The sequence below is a fragment of the Plectropomus leopardus genome, chromosome 18 (assembly GCF_026936395.1).
Source record: "Plectropomus leopardus strain MGB_pleo_1.0 chromosome 18, ASM2693639v1, whole genome shotgun sequence".
Lineage (NCBI taxonomy): Eukaryota > Metazoa > Chordata > Actinopteri > Perciformes > Serranidae > Plectropomus > Plectropomus leopardus.
The window spans coordinates 13,523,535-13,548,524 of NC_142193.1; the positions used below are offsets into that span (position 1 = coordinate 13,523,535).

At 39.3% G+C, this 24,990-nt stretch overlaps 1 protein-coding gene and 1 long non-coding RNA gene across 2 annotated transcripts in view; one reads left to right on the forward strand and one right to left on the reverse strand.

The window, feature by feature from the left end:
* elfn1a (extracellular leucine-rich repeat and fibronectin type III domain containing 1a) overlaps positions 1–12,278 on the reverse strand; it is a 92,587-nt gene extending 80,309 nt beyond the window's left edge. Inside the window, exon 1 of the mRNA XM_088069242.1 lies at positions 11,713–12,278. The gene's annotated coding sequence lies outside the window, so the exon portion shown is untranslated. The remainder of the gene's footprint in view (positions 1–11,712) is intronic.
* LOC148186448 (uncharacterized) overlaps positions 1–14,031 on the forward strand; it is a 173,171-nt gene extending 159,140 nt beyond the window's left edge. Inside the window, exon 4 of the long non-coding RNA XR_015774836.1 lies at positions 13,905–14,031. This is a non-coding gene — a long non-coding RNA (uncharacterized LOC148186448). The remainder of the gene's footprint in view (positions 1–13,904) is intronic.
* The last annotated feature ends 10,959 nt before the right edge of the window (positions 14,032–24,990 follow it).

Genomic DNA, 24,990 nt, shown 5'->3' on the forward strand with positions numbered 1-24,990 from the left:
GCTGACCAAGGTAACCTTGTTATTTGGGTCAGCTGGATATTTGTGGGGGTTGCCCATTAGCCATCAAGCACTCAGGAGCATTGCAGTCTGTCCCCTATATGGCTTCTATAGGACTATCTCAACGGGAAGCAATCGGCTTGCTCAAATCATCCATCAGACGTCTCTGCGACAATGCAGTTGGCAGTGGTGTGAAGAAAGATTAAGGGATGACCTTCACACAACATCAATGTGTAGATGCATCCTGGACTGATCATCTGATTGCTCCTTGTCTTCTTGGCTTTCACTTCAGATGATTGTACAACTTAATGTTTGTTCAGTCACTGAGGTGCAATTGGGTGCACAGAGGAGAAAAAAAAAAAAAACAGCCCCACAATCAACCCCTTGAGTTAAAAACTAGAGGCATTAACCAGCAATTGTGTGAGTTGACTCTGAGTTCTGAGAGGTCTTTGAGTTTGTTTATGAACAGTGAAAGGACAATGCTGACATCATTCTGATCTTACCATTTTACTGCAAAGTGTTTTCAGTTTTTGTGATTCATTACGGTGCTTTTTTCAGAGAAGATTGTTGAAACAATCTTTAGATAAGAGGCAAGGCCAGAGGGGTGGTAATGACGGGTGCCCTCCCACCAGAGTCAAAAGGTCACACCGTAGGTTGGCTTGTTAGTAGTAGAACCTCCGTCAGAGGTGATTGTTAACATTTCTTGGAAAACAACAACAAAGAGATGAAAAACAACCACAAAGAGACACATAATGTTTTGTGTCAGTTCTGGGAGTGTTGTGCTTTGTATGGGGGGGGGGGGGTTTCTACATTTGGGTTTCCAAACAATTTCCCACATTCTGTCCATATTTGTAGTATTTCATATTAGAATATTTATAGTTTGGCTTTTTAATAATATGAGATTTGATATCATCTTACAATATAAAATCTGAAAAGCCAATCTTAATAATATTGAAAAACAATTCTTTACTTTGTATCTAAGTTTTAAGTTTACTTGCGCCTAGTGGCTCAGTTGGTAGGGCAGGCACCCCATTCACAGAGGCACTGTCCCCGCCACAGCAGCCAGGGGTTCGGCCTTGGCCGTTTTCTGCATATCATCCCTTCTCTCTCCCCATTTCACGCTATGTCTATCCTGTCCAATAACGGCAAAATGCCCCTAAAATTATCTCAAACAAACAAACCAAAAACAGTGTTAAGTTTATTGAAATGTAGCTGTATTTACTTAATTTTGTGAAGCTTAAAAATGACAAGTGGAATTAGCTTGTTCTTTCTAAGAGTTAGCAACTTCAGTTAACTAAGTTACCCTGACCTAACTTGATCATGACAAAGAAGATTTAAAAAAAAAAAAGAAGTAAAATCAGATTTTATGGTGCAGGTTTTGGATTTGTTTTTCTGGTTTAAAAGCTACAGTTGGTAACTTTCATAAAAATAACTTTATGTTATATTTACTGAAACTGTAACTAGCCTTTATTCATGCAGTGGTACACGGGACAGAAAATTTGTGAAAGAAAAATCATATCTCTCCTTCTCCTCATTTTTCTCCTTTTGATCATTTGAAAGAATCGACATGAAAAAAAAAACAACCAAACAGAGCCAAAGACTCTCTAAAGCCTCCACCAGTCACATCAATCACTGCACTGCAGGAACTTCAGTCAAACTGTCAAACTAGTCAGTGCTGATCAGATATGAATTTTACTGCATTGCCTGTTTTGGTTTTTAACAATGGCAGCTGGGTCACAAGTTTCCTTATTTTACAGCTAAACAGTACACTAAAATCTGTTTCTGAAAACATTTGAAGAGACAAACAGGCAATGCAGTAACAGAATCTTAATTCATATTTGATCAGTGCTGCCTAGTTTGACAGTTTGACTGCAGTTTACAAGCCATGACTGACATGACTGACAGCTGCGTGAAAGACTCCTCAGCTCTGCATGGTTGTTTTTGATTACATGCTGTAATGCCATTAGACGATCTACAAGGACGCCGGGTAACATGATTTTCTCATATTATCTGTCTGGTGTTCTGTGTAGATTTATTGACAGTTTCAGCTATTATTAAAAAAGTTTGTTTGTTCTTTTACAGAAGTTACTAACTGTAAGGCTTCATTACAGTAGAGTAATGTCATTTTTGGAACTTATCAGACTGTTTTAGCTGCTCTATTATTTGCCTTTACCCACTTAGTCCTTATATCCACATCAATTTATTATATTGTGTAAATAATTTGTGAAAGCACCAATAGTCTAAGCTACAATATTGTAAAAGTATTGTTATTGAGGTATTTGGTAAAAAAAAATATGGTGATATTTGATTTTCCCATATCGCCCAGCCCTAATTGCAACTATTTATATTGTACAAACTGCAAAGTATCTCCTTCATTGAATCTGTGTCCTGGTCTGCCCCCCAAATTCAAAACTTTTTAAACCCACCCCTGCTCCAGATTTTAAGAGTTACTTCTTAAGAAAAGTGCAGCAATTATAGTCTGTGATTGTATAAACCAGGCCATATTCAGTGCTTAGTTGTGCAGACTGTAGAAGGCGAAATAGTCTAACAAACTAAAAAGTTAGTGCATTGTTTTGGACTTGAAGAGATTGTGATTGACAGGCAGCCTTTCTAACATAATCACAAAAAACTGTAGCTGTACGATTTATTTTGGAGACAAAGACACAGAAATGGGACACATACCTGGAAGCAGTGTGACTGTTTACAAGCAGAAAACAGAAGTAAAACGCCCCCTCCTGTCTCGTCTTTGCTCTCATACTGTGCGTGAATTAAATTTGAAATGGTAAACAGTGTGAGCTTCTTACTTATAGAGATGAGTTACCTTGACTAACTGGATTAGAGGTCCCCAGAGTTGTTTTCTTTGCATTAAGAGTCGAATGAATGACTCTGAGAGGGTGGGTAAAATCGATCAGAAAAAAAGATCTCGAAGTGGTGCATGTAAGGATAAACTATGAATTTACATTAAAATGATGAGAAACTGTTACAGAAAGAGAATTCTATTTAACAGTATTTAGAGATATTGAACATTTTTGCAGTGCAGCGTCAGAGGGGAATAGAAACACTGCGGGTCAAAGCATTTAAGTGCGGCATGCTGGCGATGCTAAAGAGAAACAACATATTTAGTGCTTCATATTTGCAGATGTTTGCAGAAGTCATTGAACAGGTTAATTTTCTCAGTGCATCATTAGTGTCAGCTGTGTACAAGCGCCGACTGGGGTTACTTAACGCTCACAGGGAGGAGGGCCACGTTGTGATTACTGTGACGTGACTTTTGGCACCTATTGACCTCAAATCTTACTGTTTGATGAAAAGCATTTTGCCTTCAGTGTGGCATGTGGGACCGACTTTATTCATAGAGCATCTGTCATTTTTAAAGGCTGTTGGTTTAAATTTCATAATTGGTAGGAAACTGCAAACTGCCTCATCATACTGCATTACCAATCAGGGGTCTAATCAGCTGCATTTTCTGACACAATTTGTAACTGTGCTAAAATCTAATATAATTATCTAAACAAAAGACGAGCAGCTCACAGTGAAACACAAGATCCAAAGTCTGCAGTAAAAAATGAGTAATTTGATTGACTGACTGCTGAGATATATTTTCTTATTTGGTGGACCTTGAGTGCCTTGGACTTTGCAGACCTATTCCATGGGTTTTATATTTCCCCAAGGAACCAATTAATGTGATCGGTGTCCTGTCTTTTCAGTGAGCGAGTGTGTGTGTATTAGATAGATTGCAAGGGTATGTTTGTGAGTTTTGCACATGTGTGCCAGTTTGTGCATCCTTTCACAGATGGAGTACCAGGACTTCCCTAAAGTAGTTGTCAGCCATTAATATGATGGATAGTAAATGGAGTACTACACTGTCTGATCATTTTTATGATCCTAAAGATGACCAACTCTGATCTGTATTATACTATAAAAACAGCATTGCCACTCAAGATAATAAGCTACATCCAATAAATGAAAAATACATCATTATGGCACATTGGCATCTTTGTTCATTCACACTTGACAGCACGTTCACACTGAGCCTGTAAGAGTTTGGTTTGATTGTTTCCTGACTTGTTATTTATTATTCAAATAATCAAGCACCAGAAACTTGGTAAAAATAATCTTCAAAATGAATATAAATCTTTTAAATGCAGCTATAAATCAGAACTTAAACAGGAATCAAAATTCTATTATAAAGCAATACAATTGTAGAAAATGACAACAAAATGTAAACATTAAAGCTGGGGTAGGCAGTTTCATTTTGCCATCATAGGGCAGTAATCCCATAATTAACTTTCAGCATATTGTAATTGAAGTGGACTTAGAGTACAATAGACTTCGGCACCTCCTCCTGGCTTTGTTTTCAGGCTTTAGAAAATGTAGCTTCAGATAGGAAACTCTGGCCAATCACAGGCCATTTCAGAGAAAGGGTGTTTCTGTTGGCTGTTCTACAAATGCAGATTGGGTGCACGTCCCTTCAGTGAGTCTGATTTAATTATGGAGAATCTTGCAGAGAAACTTTAGATTTCAGTGTTGGCAACAACTGCCCACACTGCAAACCAATCCAAAAAAGGGAGGTGGACTTGTCAAAAAGAGAGTCCAAAAGATAATAAACAAAATCATTTCCAAGCATTATTTGCAAAGTGTTTCAAAGATGGACAGAAAATGTTGCTGACAGTTTAGTCTTCTGTTAACTGGAGCCAAAGGCTCACTGCGGTGCTTAGAGTTCACGTTTATGTAGCTAACTTTAGCAAGAGCTTCAAATCACAGTGTGACCTCCACCTTACTCTCCACTGCTACAGAGCACCTAATGGGAGGAGAGTTGACAGCAGCTCCAGACACTGAACCCCCGTCGAGGAACCAATGGCCCTGACTCCCTGCCAGGTCAGCAAACTTTCTCTTGCTGTCGTTACACAGGTTGGACCTGTTGATGCTGCTGGTGGTTGGGGGCAATGCAGAGGGACAGTGTGGAAGTTAATTCATGTCTCATTTGTGCCCTAACAAACAGAGAGAGAGCAGGACAAGGGGGGGGCTAAACAAATGTGCTGTGGGCGACTGCAATGAAATAAGATTAAATAAATAACTGAGCTGGAAGCGCTGGGTTAATGAAGCCTGTGCATATGCCCATAGTTGTATTATGGGAGGGGCTAAAGGCGGGGAAGGGAGAGCTTGGGGAGGAGGTTGTAGTGTCAAATTCTGCATTTTTTTAAAAAACATGTTAAATCCAAAATAAGTCAAAAATTAGTGCAAACAAAATTGATACTAAACATTCAAAATAGTCAGGAATTCAAATTCTTAGTAAAGGTTTTGCGCAAATAGGAATTCAAATTCCCATATAAAAATACATAGCCGTGGAAACCACAAACAAAGAACAGATCTCCCCCACTGATAACTGTTTCAGCAATTCCAGTCAGTATTGGCCTGATACCTGATATATCAGTATTGGATCGTGCATCCCTTAAAAAAAATACAGGCCTCAGACCATTCAAGTGCAGCAATCTTGCATTGGTAACTCAGGGCACTGTATCATAATGCATCATTTTCCTCATCACGCTGCGGTAAAATATTAGTTGGGGCTTTATTTTAATAACTTCTGCTCTGTGATGGATGAGGCGCAGTTGCCGTCTGGACCATACAGTGTATGAGATAAATTCTCATATCCAGTTATTCATTCATCCTCTCTTTGTTTGTCTTGGCTGCCACATAAGGTAAAGCCTCTGAACACAGATCACACTTTGTTTTGATCGTTTCCTGGCATGATGTGAACCAAAGAAAATTAATAACAGACATAATCACACCTGTATCTGCAACCCACATAAATACCTTAATGAGAGGTAAATATGGCCTTTGTTCCAGCTATTACTTTATGATTGACACCCGACAGTATGGAACTCTGTACAGAATGCAGAGTCAGTATAAAGTATAATCTATTCATGTGGGCGTGCTTTGACATGTATTTACCTGATATTATGTATTTTGTTGTGTTTGGGCATTAAGATGTCATAATTTGGAGTCAAATGTAACTGATCAGTTGTGCATATTCACTCCCAGTAGAAATGTTTTGATAATTTTGTGTTGTAGGTGAAGGAGAAACATTACAAAGTAATAGCTATTGCTTTTTAAAGAATTTGGCCATAGCAATTAATTATTAAAACTATTGAAACTAATATGACGATTAAAAAGAGTTCAGTATCATAAAAAAAACAGGGGCACAGAAATAACTTTCATCATATATATATGTTTATCTATATATATAGATATATTTATGTGTGTGTGTGTATGAGTTTGTGTTTATGTACAATGTATTGGTTTGTGTTATGTTCAATGCACAGAGGAGATATGTTGCATACTGGCCTCACAAAGCTCCAAAAGTGATGCATATTGTGAACCAGCTCTGTTTGTGTAGAGTATCTACAAACTCCACTTTGTTTGTGAGAGTTAATATTTAAAGTCCCCCAAAAAAGTGAACCACACACCGTAAGGCATAGCGCATTCTGCTATACTCATCAACATATGCATAATCGGATGTTACAAAAAGCAGGAATTTAGCGGAGGCGATCAGGGACGTCCCCTGACACACTAAAAAATAAAAAACCCTGCTTCTGAAGTGAGCTTTGACAGAACTGTTATGTATCGCCAGCTTTAATGGGCTCTCATGTACAGGGTATTCATCAAGCAGAGCAGGTGCCTGCAGATACACTGCCATGGTATTTTGCATCCCAGCATCTAATTACTTTGCCGAGAAGATGGCAAAGAAGAGACAGAGCAATGTTCAATATGCCTCACTCTGCCATTTTGTGATGCTTGTTTACTAAAGGGTTTCATCTATCATAAGGCAGCCAGCAGGTGGCTGGAGAAACTACACAGAAACGTTTCTGGCACTCTTGGGTGGATTAATTTTTGTGCACTCCTAAATTAATTATGACTGATTCACACCCTCCAGTGAATCCCTACATCTCCGGGTTGATGCCCATAATCTGTCAATGGCACAGCAGCTCTTTCCAACATTCCCGTCTCTAGCCTTCTCCTCATGTGCATATATTCTCCTTAGCTCATGGGAGCTGATTGGTTGACAAGGAATATGTAAAACTCACCAAATGGCAGTCATCTTATTTTCTCCTAAAGTGTAATCAGCACATAAGATGCTCCTTAGTAGAATATATAAAAGTACTGTGCCATAGTGTTACACCTGCCATGTGTTTTCTTCTTGAAATGCACCTGGAATCCAAAGAGCCACCGCTGCCACTTCCAATAATCTCCCCTAAGTAAACTCAAATACATTCTTTCCTGAGATGAGACCAGGCCACAGCTCTGTGAACACAATGTGCAGTTAATGACTCAAGCTGCTGAATTAAGGTGAAGTTTGCTAATGTTTTTTTTCATCTAACGAAGGTACATCTTTGTTTTGCACAGACTGTGTAAAATGTACAAGGCAGCTGCATTTAAGGGGCAGCAGGTTTTGTAATTTCAGCCTTATCTACTAGTTACAGCCTTTATTAGATATTGGAAATCCTCAACCAATTGCCTTCCCTTCCTGAATGTTAAGTTACTGTCAATAGCATTTCCTTTTCATGTCTTTTCTCCTGAGGCACAAGTCAGACAGTGTCATTGATGATGCTGTCCTTCACCATAAAGAACACTTCACAAGTCCGTCCGCTGCAGGAACTGAATTGAAATGCTGAGAAATAAAGATTCAAAGCCAAGTACCTTTCTACAGTTATAAAGCATTCATGGCCATATGTTTTCAAAACTAAGACACTAAGTGGCTGATAGCTCTGGTTATCCACTACGTCATCTTACAAAATCAATGAAGGTTAACATTTTGTATTTTAGGAGCCAAAATACTGTCTTATAAAGTGAAATCATAGACTATAGCAGTCCTGTAAAATATTACATGATTTAACTTTTTTTTAAATACAAATTTTAATCTTTTAACATTTCAGTCCTGGTCAATTTGATGACATTTCTGGTTACTTGTGGCATCCATAAGTGCTTTCACAAAACTTTTCACAAATTTGAGTTTTGATTAATAATCATCAGTGATGTGGATATAATGCAGTCCTGTCTCCTATAATTTATGTTTATATACAACTAATTTTAAACAGCAAATAAGTGTGAGGGAAATGGAATGCTGAGAAAGTTATGAATTCTATCAACATAATGAGGAAAGGTTGCTAATTAACGTCTCTGGTAAGTCGTAAAAATATTAATACTGAATGTATCAGCAAAATGATCACTGACAATGTATTTCAGTTTTTCTTCCAAAATATTCAATCTTGCATATATAAATTAATATTTAACCGAAATCACAACATTTCCTGAACCTTAACCAAAGTGCTTGTGTTGCTTTAACCTATGAAAAGAGTCTGGACACAAACCTAGGTTGTCAAGGTCCAGTACCTTGCACGACAGTGTAACTGTGAAAGCAGTTTACTAACATACAGATGTAATTTCTAGGGGACAAGGTTGTCAAATGAGAGGCAATAGAACAGCTAGAACAGTGAAAGTTCAGATTAAGATTCAGGTTCAGAAATTGCACGACCAGATAATAAACTGAAAAAAATGAACTATAATAAAAGAACAACATATGTATGTGTTTACAGTGCAGCCAAACAATTGTTTTTATATTTTCAGCCTCGTGTTTCATGTGAGTGCTTCACATTAAAAACCACCTTGTGTTTTACCAGTTCAAATCTTTTTAACAGTGAGGCTGATGTTGATGAGATAACACTGAAAACAGTGACGCTGGATTACATGCATGCAGAGTTTCCGGTAAATCCCCTGTGTGTGTGAAGGCAGGGTACAAACACACTGAATGGCAATTGCTGAAAAAAATGAGGGCCATAAATAATAATAAAAACATGGTTGGATTTCATAAAAATCCCAAGGATTATAACGATAATGTGCTGTAATGTCCTGTTTGGTACAGTGTGACAACAAAAGAACTACTGTATATGAACCTTTCTCTTTTTAAAAATAACTATATCTGTTGCATTCAGTCCAGTTCAGTTCTTCCTTTCTTTTGTTTTCCCTCTGTGTCTAATTTCATGACCTTATCATTCTTCACCTCTCTGGAAAAACGAGCTCACTCTTACTTTTATAAAACAGCTGAGTGTCACATGGGACTCTCGAGACTGAGGTGGTGCAACAGCTCTTGTAAAATGGCACACACACACACACACACACTACAGGAAGCACAGGAAGTTGCTGTTTGAATTTTTATGGTTGCGGAGAGCTGTGGAGCTCCAACTGAAATATGACATGCTGTTGTACCATATGTTTCACAGCTCTGTCTGCAAACCCTGACTGGTCCCTTTGATTACACTTTACACATTGTTAGCCATATAACCAGAGCACCGCCTCTCAAACATGCGGTCGGCCAAGCCTGGGTAACTTTTATACAAAATGACATCAGTGTGTAAACATATTAGCAATTCATAAAAACTGAGTATGTGTTTCTCTCTCTCCTGTGACGTGTCCAGTTAGCAGCGTCTTTACCATCACAGTGGAGGGCACCATGAAACCCCAGCACACTCACAAACACCTACATCATCAGTGCTATATACTGACTCAGGATCAACAGCACAGGGGAGTTAAAATGATCATTATATGGCCTTTTCTGTCCCTTCACACATAATGGGAAACATGGAGAGATATAAAGGCTAATGACATCCAGTGACAGTCCCCAAACTCGGGGTGCCACACTTTCATGCAGGAGATTTTTATTCTCCATAACATTCCACAACTATGTGCACACTCACAGTACAATATAACTTGCCTCAAAAAATCTTTCTTAATTCTGAGAAATAGGTTTATATCAGACTAACTTGGTAACAAAGAGTTTTGGGTGCTTCAATTCAAGTCGTCCACAGCATAGAGCTGTGGAAAACTGTAATGTGCGCTGCCATTTCCATTTAGAAAGGTTGGTCTCATTTCCAAAACCGCTGCCCCCCTTAGGATATCTGTCTCTCTCAAACAGCAATTTATCGAACAGGGCAGCCTCGTCTTTTCCACTCCTCACCGTCATGAGAAGCTGTAATTCTCTCTCAGTATCCTCGGCACGATCTCTCTCCCTTTCTCTCTGTCTCTCTCTCTCTCTCTCTCACTCTCTCTCTCTCTCTTTCTCTCTCTTCCACAAAGAACCAAGCTAAGGCAACTTGCATACAAAATAGCTGACTCAATCATCCAGCTGCATAATCAAGATAAGGGAGACGGGGACAGGAAAAGGGAGATGCGGAGGCTAATGCGAGAGACAGCTTTAGCAACAGCAGCAAAACTAAGATGTTTTGAAACACTCATAACTCCAGACGTTAAAAGTTGGGAAGAAGTGGTTCACACTGACGGTAAAGAAGGCTCAGCCGAGGCTGATCTTCTGTATGAAATGACTGAAACAAGAGCAGCCACTGACAATTAATACAAAGCCTGCAGTTCAGTGGCATGAAACAAATTGCTTAGGCTTTAAAGGCTTCCCTGGCTTTAAATGTCACCAAGACACTAACATTATTTAACCAGAACAGAGATGATACAGCACTCCTACATCCATAGTGCAGCTGAGTGGAAAGCCAAAGAGTTGTTCCTATGGGCTTGTCATTTCTTTGGCTGTTGTGTGACCACAAGTGTATTATATTAAACTTGGCATCGTTTCAGCATTTTTTTTAACCCCTATGCTTTGGACTACAGCTCCCTCCCAATACCAGCAACACTTTCTCCCCCCTCCGATAGACAATTCAGGGAGTCTTCATTCAGAGCTGGCTAAAAATCTTTTGCAAATTAAGCCTTTGCTGACTTAAAAAAAAAAAAAAAAATCAATACATATAAATCTCTGTCCAATTCAAATAAATCAACACGTCTAGCATGCAGTTCATAGTACGCATTTCCCAGACAGATGGTACAGACGCAGCAAAATCCTCAGCTAATCTGAGTGAGACTGCACAGGGCTGTAAGTACAAGATTGTGTAATGACAACATAATAGGTTAAGGCCATGCAATGACCTGCTCCTTTTATTATTTCTGTTTTAAATTGCCAGGATCGTGCCGGCTCTGGTTTGTGGTTTAGGCTGAGTAGGCCTAATGCTGTGGCAGAGAGGGTTTTTATTTATCTGTTTTAAGTAATGATCAGACAAATTAAAAGACAATCTTCACATTAGCACGACTTCTTCGTGCAAATCTCTGGAATAAAGTTCAGCCTTTCCTGTTCGTCAGTAAAGCGGCCGCGGAGCTGTCCGTGGTGCTGAAGCGACATCTCAAGCGGGCGGTGTTAGTGGAGGTTTACAGTTGCAAAGTACTACTTTCCCTCTAGCTGTATCAGGTGAACGCTAATCTAGTGTGTGATAAAATGCACCAGTATTAAGATAAAGGAATACTCAGCATGATAAAACTTATAAAAGAAACTTAAAGAGACTATTTGCAACATACACGAATCGCAGTCGAAGCGAAAAAGTGCCCCGTTCACATTGTAAATATCGCAAAATGCACCGACCTCGGCGTGATGGTGCACAAGTTCAGCCGTGCATTTTGCACCGTGTGTATGCATTCAATAATAGAAGAGTTGGTGTTTTTGTTCTGCACACAACAGCCGAACAACATCAAAAACCAATTCTCTATCAAGCATTGCATTTTAAAGATTCGCCGCTACCCCGTGTGAATGCAAAACACATAAAGTACAGTATGTTGTCTGTTAAGTCTGCGATATGAAAATGTAGCAACACTGTAAAGGCTTACCTGCTTGACGATCGCGGAGCAAGAGCCTCTTCCCGAAGCTGGCAGCTTACTGTATGTCACCACGAACACAAGACATGGAGATATTTCTGTTAGATATATTTTTTAAAAATATCTTTTAAAAAAAAGAATCCCAGTTTTCTGTTTTCGGGTTGAAGACGCACAAAACAGCGACTGACTGCGTCAAGGGAGAGTCTCAAAGATCCATTTAGCGGTGAGTGATTTAATTCAGGGCTGAGCTCCTCTCACCGCTCGCCTTTATGTATGCTGAACAGACCCGGAGCCTTGCTTGGGTTTTTCTATTACACCGAGAGCTGACACCGGCGTTTAACCACAATCAGAGGAGGCGGGTATACTTAGTTAGGTATTACTGTATCAGTTGGGGAAACTGCGCGGAATAAGTGCGAGAGGAGCGCATGTTGATCCTCCAGTCTAGCCGAGGCAAAGTTTAAATCTCATAATAAGATTGTTTGTCACCGCGAGGCTATAAATGGTGGCGGGTTCATCACGGATGCCGGGAGGGTTATGGCAACTCCTCCGGTTGGAGTGAAAAACGCATGATAGCCCGGTGTATTATAAACACTGAATAGGTTTCAAGTTAATGAAGACGGTCGGAGTGAAAAGTGTCAGCTACGTCACATGAGCTTTAGGGATTGAACAGCCAATCTATGAGCAAACTTTTCCTCGTTTCCCCCCCTCCTCCCTCTGAGTACTGGGCTGCACCACCGCGCTGGAAATGGTTTTGAATTGCTCAATTTCACAGTCTGGTTGGGGGCATGTTTAATTTGGTATTGCAGGAAAGAAGATAATTTTTCCCCACACACATGTCCATTGGTCCTACCAGCAGGGGGCCCCTTAATAACTAAAAGAAGTGCTTTATATGTCCATTTAATACTATTTGGTGACTGTGTTTCCCTAAACAGGCAGTATTTCTCTTCCCTTTAATATCACCTGACCGCTTTTGTAATATTCACATGGACCTACTGTTATGTACTCATTTCTAAATGTAATGAAATTACCAGCTGTTTGTGTCATGACAGTGCACAGGCACCACTAATGTAAATGGACACCATTAAGGAGTCCCCTTAGACAAGTAAAAACTGTCACAATGTGATGGCAGTGGTCTGTAAATTTCAGGATTAAATGGAAGGGGCCAGAGAAAGGGAGGGGCTAGGGCAGCTATTGAAGTAAACCATACTTCACTGAAGAGGTCAAGCCTTGGTCTCTGTGATAGTAAATCAATATATATCAGTGATAAATTATTGAATACAAAAACCTGCAGAATACAAATTCCTAGCCATACAAACTTGCGCTCAGGCATTGTGATCAAGAAAATAAATGACATAAACGTGTTTAAGTGAAGGCATATTTTCTGTATTCTCTCTTTGGTGTCATGTATAGGATGATACACAGATGTGATAACAGCATGGTCAGACCTGCCATGGAAGTTATAGCCCTTCCTGACAGTGCAAAATGAGCTAAAAGATCACATTTGCCATACATTAAGGCTGTGACTAAAATCTGATCTGTGCTTCAAGGGTTAAACCCACATTCTCTGTCCCTGTGTAAATGCAGTCCCAGATTTAATTTATGGAGAGTGCAGCCTGATGTCCTCTGTAATGACGTAGTCTGGGGGATGACCCGAGCAAGTCGGGAAGCGGCAGCCAGGCTACAGATGCTCTTCTCTGAGAGGGAGCAAGTGGCTGCGCGAGGACTTGGCACAGACGCTGCAATGTCTTGTCTCATTGCAGCAGTCACATTGGAGCTGTGAAATGTGGATGTGGACAGGCCTGCCCAGGAAGTCACACAGCAGTACAGCTGCAGCTCTGAGAATGACAGACACGCTGTATCATGCTCCTTAATGTCCTCTTGACCCCGGGCCGAGCCTGATACATGACCCCATACAGATACTGTAGCCTTTGAGATCTGTTCTGCCACTGCACACAGCCCTGAATGGAAAAAAAATAAAAGTATAAAGCTATCAGGACCCACAGCTGGCAGAATAAGGGAGAACGGGTCACAGCTGAAGGTCTCATTCATCTTTTGAGCAAGCAAAGCTACATGTATTCATACAAATGCCAATGTGTCTGCATCAATTCTGAAGCATGGAACATATTTTTTTGAGAGGGCTCGTAAGTACAAGCTTCTGAAAACTGTTTTTTATTGCCTCTTTGTTCTGTTTATTTTTTATTCAGATACAGCAGGAGGACTCTATACCTTCCAGAGAGCAGCAGATGGGGTGGGCTTGATGGGCTTTCGTAATGAACCTTCCCAGCTGAATTTACCTTGAGGGCGCCATTGCTGTAACAGCGTTCAGGTATGAGCTTTGCTTCCTATTGGATAGGGCTGTCTCTGTTCATAGAGAGTTATAGTGTACAGTGGAGGGTAAGTATATATAAAGGAATACATTTGTAATGATAAATCTGAATGTGTAATGCCATGACATCCTCTCAGTGTCACAGGATTTATTGACATAGTAACTTTGTGTGTTTAAAGAAAATCTAGTGTCTGTTTTAATCCAGAGATACTATATTAAACAGATAGGTTTTACATATAATCCAAGGTGGCAGTAGGTTTGTTTACATTGCAGTTTTTAACCCTCTTGTTGTTCTGTCACTTTGCATTTGGTCGGCTTAACCGCATTTTCAGTTAAACAGATGCTTTCAGGGGTTTTAGCTTGAAGCTGCACATTATGTTTAACAAGATTGTCCTTTCAAAACAAGCAATGGATTTGTTATCGATGATAGTCTTTGCATGCTTTAAGCATTATCTTATGATGCCCCAGCAAATGGTAGAATCAGAAATTGGTCTCAATTATTGTGTTCATTTATTTTTGAATTTCTTTAATGAATGCCTAAACAAAGTTGGAATATCGCATTATACACACCCAGCAATCAGCATTTTATTTGTGCTCAAGATTTCTCAGAAGTTGTTTTTATTTATGCGTTGAATATATTTTATTTTATTATTATTAATTTGCATCATATGGATGAGTTCGTATTATGTCGCCCAACAGTGGGAACAGTTATTGGTCCATTGCAGTGCAGTGTATTCTGGTAATTGTAATTTTTCTCCTCCCTGAGCAAAAGTGAATGTCACAACCCTTTATCTCTGTTTTCTGTAGTCATATAGCAAGTGAGCAGTGAAATACTTCGATTTCTCACATATTTGTTATTAATGGATTGAATATATGTTTAATAACAAACAAAAATACTTTTGAACTACCTTAAAGCCTCTTAAAATACAATGTTTAATTGACTTAAGAAACAACGATGAGACTACATGCAGATGAAGAGGGAACTTAGCTACTGTAGCAAAATTAATGAAATGTTCATTTATTTTTTTTATTTTTGTATTCATTTAGTGCTAAAACACACTACTGTATTTTTGCTAAACCACAACTGCACATGAAATTCAAGCCTCTCTGGGCACATCAGGGTTTTTTTTTCGTCAACACTGGTTTGAGAGGAAGTATAACTAAGGACCAAAGAGAGCACCACTGCTTTGTACATGTTACTGAAATTTACATTTTCTTATGCTCAAATCTATTATAGAATTATGAAAGATAAAAATTACACCAATACTGCTTTCCATATGAGGCAATTTGACTTGTTTCATATCAGAGAGGGTGATAATGCTTCATGTAAATCTTGAGCAGCTGCTACAAATGAAAAGGTAATAATGTCGCTAAATGCAGTCCAGGCAGAAGAGAAGGAGGCAGATAGGTGAAATGTACTGTATTATTCAAATCCTTCATTTACTGGCTAAGCCATTTTGGTGCTGAGGCCAGTAACGGGGCTGGCAATAATTCAGGGGAGGAGACGGTGACTGCTGGTTGACATAATGGAATATCTGCTGTCAGTGAAGTGCAGGAGATCCATCTCACTGGCTAAGCAGTGTGGCAGACATCTACAGCTGCTTCACCAATGATAATGTTATGTGGGAGAAAGCAGAAGCTGCATTCAAAGGTGCTTGCTGACGTTTAATAGCCCTACTTACATACTTTGTTATTGTGCTCACAGCAACACACAAACACAGCAAACAGATGGAATTTTGCACCTTGGAAAGGTATGAAGTGATTGCACATGACATGGTGTTATTGTCTCGCTGCTATATTTCCTGTCTTCTCTGTCATCACCCCTGTTCACAGCTAACAAATACATGAAAAAAAGTAAAACCAAAGTAACAAGTAAAACAGATGTCAGTATAGTAATTCATAGACGATGCTGGCAAAATAACAATCACTGACCTAGTAACTAGGGCTGGGCCAAACGGGGAAAATCAAATATAAAAATATATATAATCTAATATTTTTAAGCAAATACCCTGACATCAATATTGATATTATATATATTATTATATATATATAATATATATATATATATATATATATATTATTATATAAAAATATTGTAGTATTGACTACTGGTGATTTCACAAAGTGATGTGGATATAATGACAAAGTAGGTAAAGGATAATAGAACAGCTAGAACAGTCTGGTAAGTTTAGAAAATTACATCGCTGTAATGCAGCTTTTAAAGACTGGGATGAGACAATATTTACAACTTTTCAGTGTCCAAAATGATGCTATTTAGTCTCATATCATGATGCTCATATAGTATAAATATATTGCCCAGTCCTCCCAATTACAATATTGGTAAAAAAAAATGCTGATTTATTTGTTTGTTTTAAATAAACCATGTTTATGATTCTAACCATATTTGTCTAATTTTAATCAGGAATTAGGATAAACAACTGAGCCAGTTTTCATGAAACTTCATGAAATATCTTAATGATGGGGCATATATGAAAATTATTTCTCATTTCCATGCAACATTGCAAGAAAGTACATTTTTTCAAGAACTGTTCATACCTATACCTAAAAATACCAATGCACCAAATTTGAATGTATCTCATGTAATCATGAGAAAGCACTTTGCGCATAACTCACATATTTTGGAAAGTTGCGATCAGGTATCCAGTGTGCTGAACGTAATAAAGACTAAGGTAATCAGTGTAAGGAGGCAGAGTCACAAATCACAGAACGTGATCGAGAACTTTGAATTATTTTAAGGTACGTCGTCAACATATTTCGTTTCATAAACCCAACCTACGTAACTTAATGTTGGGTAAAAAAAACATAACTTGTGGGCAGTTTCTTCATTAGATACCATATGAACCGTAGCACAATAATTCATTGCCATTACACAATCCACATTCATGAGCACCAGTAATCCTCTGGGGTAGCCTCCACATATAGTTGCTCAATCTTTACCCAGAAAAGCAGTTTTTATGGAGCACGCGGGGGCTGTGGTTTCATGGGAGAATCTAAGCATTTGATATTTGTACATAATACAGGTTTTTCTGGTTTTCACAGATGGATGGTAGACATATGGTGGTGGTTGTGTTTGTAGATTTGCATAACATAGATGACTGGACTGTTGGCCTTGGTAGAGGTGTTTGCTCTCTGAGTGCCCTTCTGGCTCAATTTGAAATGTGGTGAAGTAAAGGTATGAAGTGTCATGTAATGACTTATTTAATAAGCAGGTGCTCAAAAACGCATCAGCAGTTTGCTCTGACTGTGCCCATCCGAAATTCCTTCATTCCTGTCTCTATTCATGCTTTAAACACTAATAGCAGAAGGAGGTAACTGCTTTGGTTGTCCATTACCTGTGATGATAATGGCAGCATGGTGACAGTAACAGTACGTGCTGCATTGTAGTATGATGAAGTAAATTATGACAATGACAGGGTGACAGTAACAGTACACATTGTACTAGTAGTACTGATAGTGTTGATGACAATTATTGGATGCCAGTAGCTATATATATTGTAATTAGTAGTATTGATGACAACAATGTTGTTGTGAATGTGACAGTAACAGTACATAAAGTACTTTTGTTTTTATTGTTTGTTTGTTTTATTACAGCATCGGCCGTTATGGTAGTGGTCCTGATGCTGCATTATTGTGACTGTCATGACCTGTTGGTGCTCTATACTACATTGGAAATGGTTTACGTTATTAGGAGATGTTATCATTTTTACATCCACTGAATTATTACAGGCCCTATGGAGTTATGGTGGACACTTACTAATCTGCTCCTGTGGAGCTTGAAAGTGCATAGCTGCAATTCACCCTGTGCACAGATTAATATCAACTGTTGTATGTTTCTGTGTTTTGTGTGCTTTTACTATGTTTTTACACTTGCTGCAACACACATTGCCCTCTGGGACAAATAATAAAAATGGAGTTGAACTGAATGGATTTCCTGAAGCAAAGTATTGTCCTCTCAGATATGCACAGGAGTACAGTACTTGAGTACATGTACTTTGCTACATTTCACCACTGAATATTAATACAGCGATATAAAATTCCACAATAAACTGTGAATGCTTTTGCATTAAATGGCTTAATCTAAAATTCTATTGAGCAAACAGTAACAAGCAGCGACAGATTGTCAGATCAGAGTGATAAAAGGAAGGAGGAATATGTATGTAGGCACCAGTTTAACCTGCTCTGCACTAACCAAAGAAATGTAATGAGCAAACTAACTCTGGAAAATGATTTGCATAAACACTAGGTAGAGCACTGAGTGGGACTACTGTAGGTTACGCCACAGATCCCAAGCCACAGACCTTTGTGGGAGTACCATTTGCATTAATTTAAATATTTATTCAGTACAGATAAACTGCTTGAGGTAATAATTGATCTCATGTTTCCCACTGTAGGTTTCCAAAAAGTTTTAAATTGCAGCTGGAAGGGACCCTTAATCGTCACTGAGCGAGGGATTGGTTTTCATTTCACCCAGCTGCACGCAGGTTTTGGTCGAGCTGGTTGGACACTTCTTTTGTTCTGCTGAAATATCAATCACCCGTCGCCAAAGACAAGGAGACCAATTTGAGATTTTATCCTCTTATCAGTGGCTCTGCAGAGGTAGAGAAATGTCGCTTAAGCCAACGTATTACCCTCGGTGAAGTTTATTGTCCCTCTGCTTTGCCTATGTCTACGCTCATTATGGAGCAGTCAAGGTGTCAGACTTACCTCATAATTTCCCCAAGAGCCAGAAAAAGAATTAGCATGAGGGTCATACTTGCTCTGTAATTTAGTGAAAATTATGTCCCCTCTCCGCGTCCCTCCTCCTGTATGTTTCCTGTGAAGATATTTGACAGCTTGGGTAGCGGGAGAGACAGACAGCTCACAGTGGAGAGCAGAGCGTGGGCAAACTCAGCCAACACTCAGCGAGGAGGGCTGAGGCCCCATGGTGGCTGCCTCAGCGTGACCGGTGGGATAAACACACCACCTACACTAAAAGCCTTACAAAAGAGACACGGCTATTCCAACAGCTGTGACATGCAGCCTGTACCCTGCGACTCTGAAATGAACAAGGTTTATTTATGGTTTAGATGGAAGAAAGGCTGAAAATACCTGATGTTGGTACTTTCAGCTCTCCCAGCTGAGCTACTCTTGTTTAGGTTTAGGGTTGGCTGCCCTCCCTTCAACCAAGGGAATGGAGCTCTATGTCTGTAAATAGTGTCCAGCTCATATTGATACACTTACAGGGAATGTGCAGTGGGATTATTTTGACGGGGAAGCAAGACATATATAATTAAAAATGGCTAAGTGCCTGTGTGCCTGCTTTGGACATTTTTTTACCTCCTTCTCCATCCATTAGTTTGGAAGCAGGAAAGGAAATAGGGTTATACCTATATTCTACTACACTGAACAAAATTGCACTACATACATGATTCAGAAGCTTGTTCAGCCTTGTGGGCTCAATTTATCCACGGTCAACAAGTTATATGACTTGACTCCGATTTGAGGTTGTATGACAGATTGATTTAATTTGAATATCACCACAATTTGACATTGTAGTCGAAAGAAAGTGTCTTCTTTGCGTGTCCTTTTCCATCAAGCTGATGACAATAACCATGCCTGAGATACTGACAGCCTCATTAAGAACCCTGCGACGGGGAGCATTTCCTTAGACTTCTCCCTAATACTGATTTTATTATGAACAGCAGCTCAGGGTGTAGTACCAACTTCCCAATACCTCTGTATTAGAATTATTCAAATTTGCAAGTCAGAATGCAGAGCAATCCCCTACTATGGCCTTTTATTAACAAGCTTGGCTGCGCGCCTGTGAAGCCACGCGATCCTCTGACTCAATGCCATCGTTTATACAGTCAGCAATCCTCTCACCTGTCTGCACACATACTGGCAGCCTCTTCATGCCCCAGGGGGGTAAAAATAACTAGTTAATTATTCATCTTGTGGAACTGATGCCGTCTTTCATCATCGCAAATGTCTTAAGAAACATCTCAAATAGATGACGCAGATATACGGATAGCGATAGAGATGTATCAGAGGGGAAACCCTCTCAGTCATGAAGGATATGCTGCCCATTCAAGTTATTTATCTTCTTTAGTTGTAATTACGTGAGCTAATATAAAAACCACTCAGCTAATATTAAATTATACTTTCTCAAAGTCAAGCAAGCTTCTTCCTACCGTGTCCAGTCTTTGTGCTAAGCTAAGCTAACCAGCTGCTGGCAGTAGATCTGAAAGTAGTATCAATCTTCTCATCTAAAGCCCCTTTCTCACTACACAAAAACCCCATTAACAGCCGCTAATATCCGCCTTTTTTTTCTCAATGGGAAAGGTTACAATCAGCATTCACTCCCGGATTAAATTACTCTGCAGCAGTCACAGATATTCACCAGCTTTAGCTCTGGTCTGCTTCTGTGGGCAGTGACTGGAATGCAACAACAGCGAAGGCTTGCAAATTTTACCTCCTATGCCAACGCAATAGCAATGACGGACCACCAGAAAATACCGTCCGTCTCCAGCAAAGCTTACATTTTTAAGTCAGCCGAGTCTTTATTATATGTGTGCACGCAGTTCTAAATTCGTTCAGACAAACGGAACAAATTCCGGTAAGAAAATATTGATGAATCCTAGATTTCTACAAAACATTCATATGTTTGTGTGTGCACACAAATGAGGCCAATTGCCATTTTCAGAATAAGGGAAAAATGTGTAATATTTTATGCATGTTAACCTACTTAGTGTCATCCATAACATCTTTCCAAATTCATAGACTATGGAGCAGCTCCAGACTTTGTACCCGATGACATCACAAATTTGAGTTTTAGCATTCTAGGTTTTAGATTTGGAAGACAGTTGATCATGTTTACGAATATCTTTGGACTGTTGGAGACCATAGGAAAACCATTTGAATTTTAAAATGGGTCTAGTTTCCCTTTAATGAAACTAAATTAGTACAAACAACAAACAAAACCATTATGGCAATAATTTATGCATAAATACTGATGAGACATTCCTCATCCTACGCAGCTTTTCTTCATTCACAACATCTGAGTCATCATAAAGGATGTAAACAGACTGATGGTGGGTCAGAGGCCAGGGAAGCGGACTCAGGCACACATGTGCTGTATATTCTCATCACTCTTGCAGTCATTTCAAACTGAGTGTCGGTACACCGTAGCCACTGCTTGTGTGTCTGTCTGCAGGCAGTTAGCAATGAGGCGCCCACCAGTCTGCATCTGTCTGACTGCAGCCTGGGAGCCTGGGCCTTCCAGTGCCCTATCCATAAGAGAGCTGAGCCCAGCAGGCAGCCCACACAGATGCTGTGCATACCGACAAAAGGACATCCGCCTACACTGTGTTGTCTAAATGATTCCCTAGCTCACGTAACGGTGAAAAAAGCAGAGCAGATTGTGAAGTGTATGATCAGTGGAGGTTGGAAAGTGTTTAGAGAAATACTTGCCTCAGTTCCTGTAAAACTTTTCATTACTGCACTGCAGAGTTTCTTGAATAAAAAGAAAAGGGTCAGAGGTTGTGAGCTGGCCTATGATTTCTGACAGATGGCGCAAGGAAAGGGATTGTTTTGATAAACTCTGGCTAAAAGTGTTTCATTCTTCTGAACGCTATTGCATCTGCGAAGGTGAGAGGAGGGCAAATGAAGTGCACTCACACACAGCAGGCGCATGTTCAGCTGTTATTGCAGGTGGTGTTGTTGAAGCTATAAAGCAATAAAAGCATGACACACAAACACACAGGAATGAACACATACACATACTGTATTTCTGTTAAGTTGACAGTCCTGCTCGGCTTCTGTCTCAGTGGAAATTTTCATTGAGGTTTTGACGCACCACAAAATCCCTCATAAGCTTATTAGCATGACATGTTAATTACTGCTCATTAACACGAGAATATATTCATGAACTCATATTAGATTGTAAATTATTTGTAATAACTTTGCTCATTTTAAATGACCAGTTTGCAAAATTGATACAGGAGTGCTGTTAAAAATATCTCACTACAGCAGAACATTGCTTATTAATAGTGTTTAAACCCACATGATTTATTGACTGGTAAACCATCAACACCCGCAGAAGCGAATGACTGGTTTTGATTGAATGTACCCAAGGTAAAAAGTAGTTACCAACACAGCAGCAAGCAAAACTCATTTGCATTCAGCTTTACGCTATACTGATGCACAACTCTCATATTGGCCAGTCATCCAAAATATTGAAATCAACCATTTGTTGTGCCTTCCACCTGGGTTGCCAAGTTATTTTACTAGAAAAACTTTGGAGAAATGGTTTCAGAAATCTCTATGCTGCCCTTTCTCTCTTTCTTTCTTTCTTTTCTTTAACAACAACAACAAAACTCTTTGTTTTAATTTAAAGGAATCAGATGGCTTCATGTTGCCAGGGCTGCTTAACTAAACAGCAAAATTAAATTATTGTGCGCTAAAATGGCTGTAGTGAATGTTAAAGGAATTCTATACAATATCCAGAGCAAGTCTATGATTTAGAGGTTGTTTGCACATGGATCTCAACATGGAGCTGGCTGAGCTGGTGGCTAGCAGCTAAAGGTGCCAACAACAGTGCAGACAGAGCAATTGGTTTTAATTGGCATTGGTGGGGTAAGCTGTCACGATTTCAGTGGTATCTGCTGCATGAGCCATAGACTGTTTAATAAACATATAATACATGAAAGCTTCCCAAAACATCTTGATCTCCCCCTTGTGGCTGGCTGCAGTATAGCTCATAAACCCTGTCCCAAAGTAAAAGTAAACATTTTTTTCCCCAAAGATGGTTTCTTCCATTTTCAAGTTTGGTTTTAATTAGATATTTGATGCTATAAAAAATGAGATTCAATGACTTGATTTACAGCTTTGTGAGTCAATCTGTATGCTAGAGATCAATGGCACTGCTCGCGATTGGTCAAATGGGTGTAGGGGTGGGGACTTGACTAAGATGCAGTGGCCGAATCGATGATATTTTGGCTTAATTTTTTTTATAGTGGGAGGAAGTGAGGATGTGATTTTAATCTTTATATACAGTCTACCACAGAGTGGTTTGCTTGTGCTGTGGGACAGCCAACCACAACACAAACAGAGAAGCTCAGATTACAACACACACAGAGGTAGCAAGACTTTATTCTCTGCACAGAATACTATAGTGAACCCTAGTAATAAGTACTAAAACTTGAAAATCCATTAGCATTTCAGCACCTCTGGTTCCCTCATCTCAAAATCAGCAGGCTTTTTGAATGGGTTTTTGGTTAGAAGCCTGAAATAAGTTCTGTGGTTAACACAAGCTTAAGAGACTTTCACATTTTGTTCTACAACATAAAATATGGCAGTAAATAACCCACTGTGAACTTTCAGTTTTTATGTGTCTCAAAAATGACAGTTATCAAGTGGCCAAATGGGAGTACAGAATGTCATCACGCCAAACTGCGCTGAAGCCTTATTGAAACAAGGGTTGGCCTACAGAAAAACGTCATCCCCGAAGCACTCTATTGCTCCACTATATCTTTACATAGCAAATAGTTGTTTTCTGCTGTCAATGCTCTGAATATTGTATAGACCTCCTTTAGCTTTTGCTGCACTGAAACCCCAACTAAGTTTTTCTCCATGTCCTGTTAGCAAATATGATGCTGCTTACAGTACATTCAAACAGTCATTATGAAATTAGTGAAGTCATGCATGAGCCTTGTACTCTGGCCTTAGTCACCACAATGTTATACAAATATTGAACTGGCACAGAAAGCTGTGCAGGGTTTTTAGATAGTTCCAGTTACTGATCTGTGACACAAGCATGAAGGCTGTTTCAGTCATACAGAACATTCAGTTTATGCAAAAGAGATTTGAGCAGCTGTTACATAATGTATCCAAATATGAGTCCAAAGCTCAGGAATTTCACTTACGTGAACCTTGTTGTAGCTATAAATGTTGGCTCATCTGTAAAGTTTCTCATACATCTAAAGAGACTCGACCTCTGCTGTAGTCATGGATTGACACAGAAGATGGTGTGTGTATGTTTGACTATAGTAGTCCCGCTGTGTTTACATTCTGTTGACGCTAGCATGAAATATTGATCACTCCTCAGGTCCCACTTGTTTAACTGTGGATTATTTTATGAGGTATTTACTGTCTGGCAAGTGCTGTCACTAATACTCTGTCGGTGTTTCTGAAAACCTGCACAGAGACACTGAGCAGTGTTAAAACACAGCAGTAGATGGACTCACTCCTATGTTGCTACTAAAACTTTAAATAAAATCCCAGAGAAGCACTCTCAGACCTTATACCCTGTATAAAATTTTAAATGTTTGCTTCACCTCTTGCACATCACAGTGTTTGTTCGTAGCAGAATAGCAGTAACACCTGATTCTTGCCATCTGTGCACCCCCCATAATGCTCTCACTGCGGCACGTCTGAACTTTATTTTGATTAGGATTGTGACAAGTGGAGATAATCACACATCACTTTCTGAAAGAGCTGCTCCCAGAGGAAAACACTTTGAATCAAGTGACTTTATCGCTGGGGGGTCCCTTAAAGGAGACTGTAAAGACGTCAGAGGAAAAATAAATCAGAAAGTCTCTTTGGGTTTTATGAAAGGCTTAATGTCATGGAATCGAAAAGCAGCTACTGTAAGCTTGCAAAAGCTTGTGTTTTTAATAATTACTGTACATTTAAAAAAAATTGCTGTAACTCCATGGTACTATTGAGTGTGTCAGGAAGAGCTATGAATACTTCCACATGCAGTATTTACAAAGGTGTCGGATACGCAAATCAGCAACTGTAAGGGCAGCAGCTGGTATTGCTACAATGATCCCAAGAATAATCTGCTGCTGGCAAAAGCTAGTTTCTTGCTACATCACAGTGATGTAGCATATTTTCCCCAAACACTTCTGAAAATTTGGTTTTTACTTATAGTTTCACAACATAATTAAGACATTCACTCATGA